Consider the following 5758-nt stretch of genomic DNA (forward strand, 5'->3'; position numbering starts at 1 on the left):
AGATGAGGAGAATTTTTAGATTCTTCAAAAGAAAAAAAAAATCTTTTGTGAGTTAAAATAATAGACTGAGGCCTCAAGGATAAAATTAATATAAAGCAAATGACCTTTGGTTTCAAAACTCAAATACCAAGTCATTCATAAGGGCAATGTCTATAAACTTAAGTTTCATGAGGACATGTTACAAGTTCAGATGTTTACAAGCTCCATAGCTGCTGTGTGACAGATGACTAGAAAGTATTAAAGAAATTTTAGGTTGTATTCACAAGTATGGTTCCCTACAGCCATTATTTCATAAGACTTGTCTTTTGTTGAAGATTGCCATGGTTGTATCCCTGTAGTAGTTACAAAAGTGCTTCAACTCACAGAAGCTTGATTAAGTATTCTATAAAGGGAGGGCCAGAGGGGAAAATATACGGCTGAATGGACAATAATAGGGCGTGGTGGTTTGAATGCAATTGGCTCCCATAATCTCATAGGTAGTGGCACTCTCAGTAGGTGTGACTTTGTTGGAGTGGGTATGGCCTTGTTGGAGGAAGTGGGTCACTGAAGGGGTGGGCTTTGAGGTTTCCTATGCTTAGGATACTGCCCAGTGTCTCAGCTGACTACCTGTTGCCTGCAAGATGTAGGACTCTCAACTACTTCTCCAGCACCATGTCTGCCTGTGCACCAACATGCTCCCCATCATGATGATAATGGACTAAACTCTGAAACTGTAAGCCAGCCACCTCAATTAAATGTTTTCCTTATTAGAGTTGCCATGGTCATGGTGTCTCTTCACAGCAATAGAAACCCCAACTAAGACAGAGGGAAAATCAACTCAGTGGTCAACATACATAGAGAACATTATATTAAACTTTCAGTATTACATTTGAGATGAACATGACAAGTTTAGAAGTATATCAAGAGAACAATGCCTCAGAAGAGAAGGATTGGGGGATCATGTAATAGATAAATAAATTTTTAACATTGGTTGTCACACTTGATCTGAACTAGAAAATGGCCAACAAGTGTTTGAGAAGAGGGCATGGGAAAAGAGAAGATAAATTCCACTCAGACTAGGAATGTTAGAGTTTAGTGCCAGAAGCAATTGGCAGAAGCTATCCGTCCACAGATTCCACCTGACGTTCTACTCATTTGGAAGACTGTTCCAGTACACACAGGGAAGTAGGCTGGTGAGGCGCTGTCTTAAGGCTGCTCCAGGCATCCCTTATCCAGAGCAGGGCTTCTTTTTTGTGCCTCCATAACTTAACAGCCAACATGACTCCCATGATGTTCTGGTTAGTACTGCTTCCCATGGAAGTGTCTGTGGATGTCTCCTCTACTCAGTTGCAGATTCCTGGAAACAAGTTGGGGAGATGACTTAGTGGTTAAGTGCTTGCCAGTCAAACATGAGGACCAGAGTCTGGATCTCAGAACTCACGTAAATGTTGGGTGGGCGTGGCAGGATACTTGTAATTCCAGCCTAGGAAGGCAGAGATGAGGGAAAACCCCGAAGCAAGCTGACTAGCAAGACTAGTCCTATCAGTGAGCTCTGGGTTTGCTTGAAAGATACGGCCTCGGGTAAGGTGAAAGAGTGCGGGAGGGTAATGGCTGACGTCATCCACAGGGCTTCACATGCACATGCACCTACCTATGGGAAAGCATGTCTACACACACGTGTGCCCACATGCACACACATACATACTACATACAGATGAAAAGTAGAGTTGGGAGGAGCAAAACCTTTACAAACAAGGCCCATGTCTTTCTCTCTGTTTATGTCTAGTAGACACTCAGCATTCACTTCGCTTCCTGAGTTAGATAGAGCGTGGCTACCTCGCCAATTCAAGTCGAACACCACAACATTGGCTGGTCTAGATTTAAGTGCAGTGATGATGAAAATGTTACCTGAAAGAGATACCAGCATTGTCTTTTCTTTCCTCAAGCCCCCATCACGAAGTTCTAGAAAGTTCATTTCAATAAAACCACTCAAGCATCTACAAACCAGTGAAGTCTTTTTTTTTTTTTTAATGTGTAATGGAAGAAGTCTTGATTGTCTCCTTCTTAGAGAAAGTAATCAATATTGGGGCTGCTCCTAAATACTCCAATCACTGAACAGTTTCGTCTATGAGCTATCCAGACCTCATCTTCTGATCATACAATGGGGTCAGAGAGCCTTGAATGTGCAGATGAGAGAGACTGAGACATTTGACAGTACATGTCTTAGTAGGCCCCAACAAATGACAAAGACACTTACCTGTCTGCTGTCTCTGTGAAAGGATTGCTCAGATGGGGGGACCGGTGCCGTTTCTCATTATTACATCGCTGCCTTCGAGGTACATTAGATGACTGTGGGGAGGGTGGGACCAGCCCTTCAGTGAGAAGACATTTCTTGATGCCTGGCCCAACGTTGTCCGTCCACCACACTACCGCAATTCTTCCCGAAGGTGGAAGCATGCTGGGGAGTGGAAAGGGAGATGGCTTCCAGAGGAGTAATTAGCAAAGTGCATGGAGGCTCGAGAAGAGAGAAAGAAAGAACTACAGGCTAAATCAATAAATAATAAAAAATTCAGTCCAAAGCATTTTCCGTCTTGGTGTTCTTAGCTATGGGGGAGAGAGAGAGAAAGGAAGAAAGGAAGTGTGAAGGAGGGATTCAGGGCCCTGGTCAGGTCATTCCCTCTCAGCTCATGAGACAAGGCTTCAGGAGAACACTCTGTGCACACAAGATGGGCATGATGAAGACCACGTCTGGAAGCAGGATTTTTCTTCCACCTGACTTCCTCCATCACTTGAGTCTTTCAGGTAGGTGTGTGAGATACCTATTCTTGGCTATTCCCGGACTAATTGCCCAGGCATTGATCTCTTAATGGTAGAGGATGAGTTAATTTATTCCCAAACTCTTCTAACTTGGCAGATGAGGAGTTATTAGTCATTGGACTCACTCAGTATATTACATATTCTATTATTTATCATTTACATATAAAGCAAAGTGTGAGGCTCTCGGAGGAGAAACTGGCCCAGGAGCGAGAGAGAAGAGCAGCAGCGATGTGAGAGAGGGATAGGGGCAGGGGTGGATGATTTAGAGATTTTCCATTTCCAATCTCTCTGCCGTTAGTAGGTCAGTAATGGCGAAGGGATGGGGAATGGATAAATAGCGGACTTGGCGAGAAGAATGTGATGCAGGAGATAAGGAGGGTGGCTTTGATGTTAGAAGATGAAAGGTATAAAGCTCTCTCATTCATGCATTCATTCCACAAATATTTCTGTACTAGATAAGGATATTAAATATAGGCCTGCTCCCAGGTAAACAAATAACATGTAGTCACAAGTTAGAAAAAGTGCTGTGGTGGAAATAAATTGGGTGCTATGGGAGAAAATAACAGGAATGAGGATTAAATTTGTGTGAATAGGCTAGTCAGGGAAGACTTTGGAAAGGTTAACATTTAAACTTGAACTTGAAAGATAAGAAAAAGTCAGCTGCACAAAGAGAAAAGAGAACTGACAGAGGACTTTATGAAGGCCTTGAATCAGGCAAGTCCTTGGCAAATTCAGATAGACAAATGTTAATGGCACTTCTGTTTATGGAGCATCTGCCATTAGGAGATGCTGGCATAGGGGTCGTCTGTGCTTGCGTGCGTGCATGCATGCGTGCGTGCATGCGTTCATTCTTCCTACCCCTGAGGAAGGCATCATTATTCTCCTACTTTGCTGGTGAGAGAAATGAAGCTGGTATGACTTCTAGATCAAGTAGAAGCAGACAGGGACCAGCGTGATTTCCAGGGGGAGCTAGGCTTAATCTATTGTGGACTTGGTAAGGATCCCTATGGCTGCCATTGATGAGTGGACTGCAGTAGTGCCCAAGAGAAAGTGGAGGGGCGTTGAGAAGGAAGGCATGGCAGGTCTCCAACAAGAGGCCTTGTGACTGGGCCAAGAAGCTTCCAGTCGAGGTGAAGGAGGGAAACAGAGGGTTTGTAGGCTTATTTGGACTGTGCTGAGAGATGAGAGACACAGCAAGAAAACACATATATTCTAACCTAGTCCCAAGTCATTTCTATCATTCAAGAAAGGGAAGCGAGGGTTGAGAAACAGAGTCCCTGAAATGAGTTTTCCAACATGTTGGCAGCATCCTGACTCATCCAGTCCGATTTATGTCCCTGCTGCCTATGGCTGACATGATTCCCCTGCATTCCTCCACATTTTTAAGCAAGAATGGACACACACACACACACACACACACATACCACCTGATCCAGCAACTGACAAGATCATCAAGGCAGCTTTCCCCTATGACCAAGGAAGAGAGAATTACCATCCAGAAACTGCAATTAGAGAAAAGAAATGCAGGGTTGAGTGTGGTATCATCCCAACACTGAGGAGGCAGAGGCAGGAAGGTCAGCAATACAAGGTGAAACCAGCATGTGCTGCATAACAAGTTCTAGAACAGCTTGGGCTACACAGCCAGACCCTGTGTTGAAATAAAGGAAAAAGAAACACATACCTTCATACACACGAACACAAGAAAAACGTAAGCACCGCTCACCTGGAGGAGAGAGGTCCCCTAGCCTCAAGCCAATCTTCAACTCTGTCGAAGGCCTGGAAGACACCCACACTCTTGAGAATTGTTGTATCCCGGAACTCAGAGCATTAGTTTGTTTTCAGAACAAGGCCCAGTGAAGGAAGCAAAATAAATAAACAAGGATTGGATGTTTCAGTTATTTTAAGTGGTTTCCACCCCGACACCATTCCCAAATCTTACAGAAGTGAAGGGCGTGTAGAATTTGGTTTCCCTCTCCACACAGATGTCTAACAGCCCTGTGCCTCCAGTTCCCAGACAGCACCTTTCTGGGCACAAGTGGATACGTACGGAGCCACGTTGTGACTTTAGCCAAACCTGTGTCTATGTGCCTAGCGAGTTGTCTGGGCCTCGGTGGTTGGCCTCAGAACAGTAGCCACAGCATGCTCCCAGGGGACTGCCTCTGAGGTTCATGTGATATAGTTGTTCGTCTGGGTTTTATAGAGAACCAGAGGCCTTGACCCTGGAGCACACTAGAGCACAGCCTTGTTAACAAAGTGTCCAGAGGGGGGAAAACGTTCAGGGAAACTGGGAAGGGCCTGCGGAATACAGTCCCTTCATCCCAAGGAGGCCCCAGACACGCTCCCTGGGTGTGGCCTTTCAAACCAGCAAAATCAACTCCAGATATCTGAGGGAGAGCGAACACAGAGTACAAATGTGTCAAGAGGAAGAAAAAAAAAAAACCTGCTAATATGATCAAATGCAAAGAGAATAGGACAAGCTGTGGCTCGTCGAAGATCTCTAGAGACACCGCTCAGAAAGCACAAAAGTCCTTCAGTGGAGGTAATGAGGCGCATCTAATTATATTTAAGAAAGAAACACCAAGGACGACCCTAAAAGCCTCCCCCGCTTCTCCCCAAAAAGAATCAATCGAGTCTAAATGCTAAGCAGACAGGGACAGGGTGATTTCAGAGCAAGTGAGGAACTCTAGACAGCATCACGGGAAGCAAAGCTGTCACTTTCCCAGAACTGAGAGGAATATCACACACATCCTTCTCTGTCTATTGTCTTTTAACCACCACTACCCGCCTACCCACCCCCCCAAAAAAAAAATTCCCGGGAAGAAGCAACAGGAAGAGGAAAGGGGGAGGAAGAAAGGGAAAGAAGAAAGAAGAGGCGCACACGGCAGCCCCCGCCATGAGAAATCAAGGCAGGCCCAGTGACATCTGACACCAGCGGGCCACAGCTGAAGAACAAGGGAAAAGT

The 5758-nt window shown here is 45.1% G+C and overlaps 1 long non-coding RNA gene across 1 annotated transcript; it reads right to left on the reverse strand.

Moving 5' to 3' along the window:
• Positions 1 to 833: 833 nt before the first annotated feature.
• Positions 834 to 5557, reverse strand: LOC119088081. The gene is made up of 3 exons (XR_005091668.1): positions 4520 to 5557; positions 2237 to 2437; positions 834 to 1336 (listed from the first exon to the last, which is right to left on the reverse strand). It is a non-coding gene; the product is annotated as an uncharacterized LOC119088081 (long non-coding RNA).
• Positions 5558 to 5758: the final 201 nt, after the last annotated feature.

Source organism: Peromyscus leucopus, chromosome 5 (assembly GCF_004664715.2).
Source record: "Peromyscus leucopus breed LL Stock chromosome 5, UCI_PerLeu_2.1, whole genome shotgun sequence".
Classification (NCBI taxonomy): Eukaryota; Metazoa; Chordata; class Mammalia; order Rodentia; family Cricetidae; genus Peromyscus; species Peromyscus leucopus.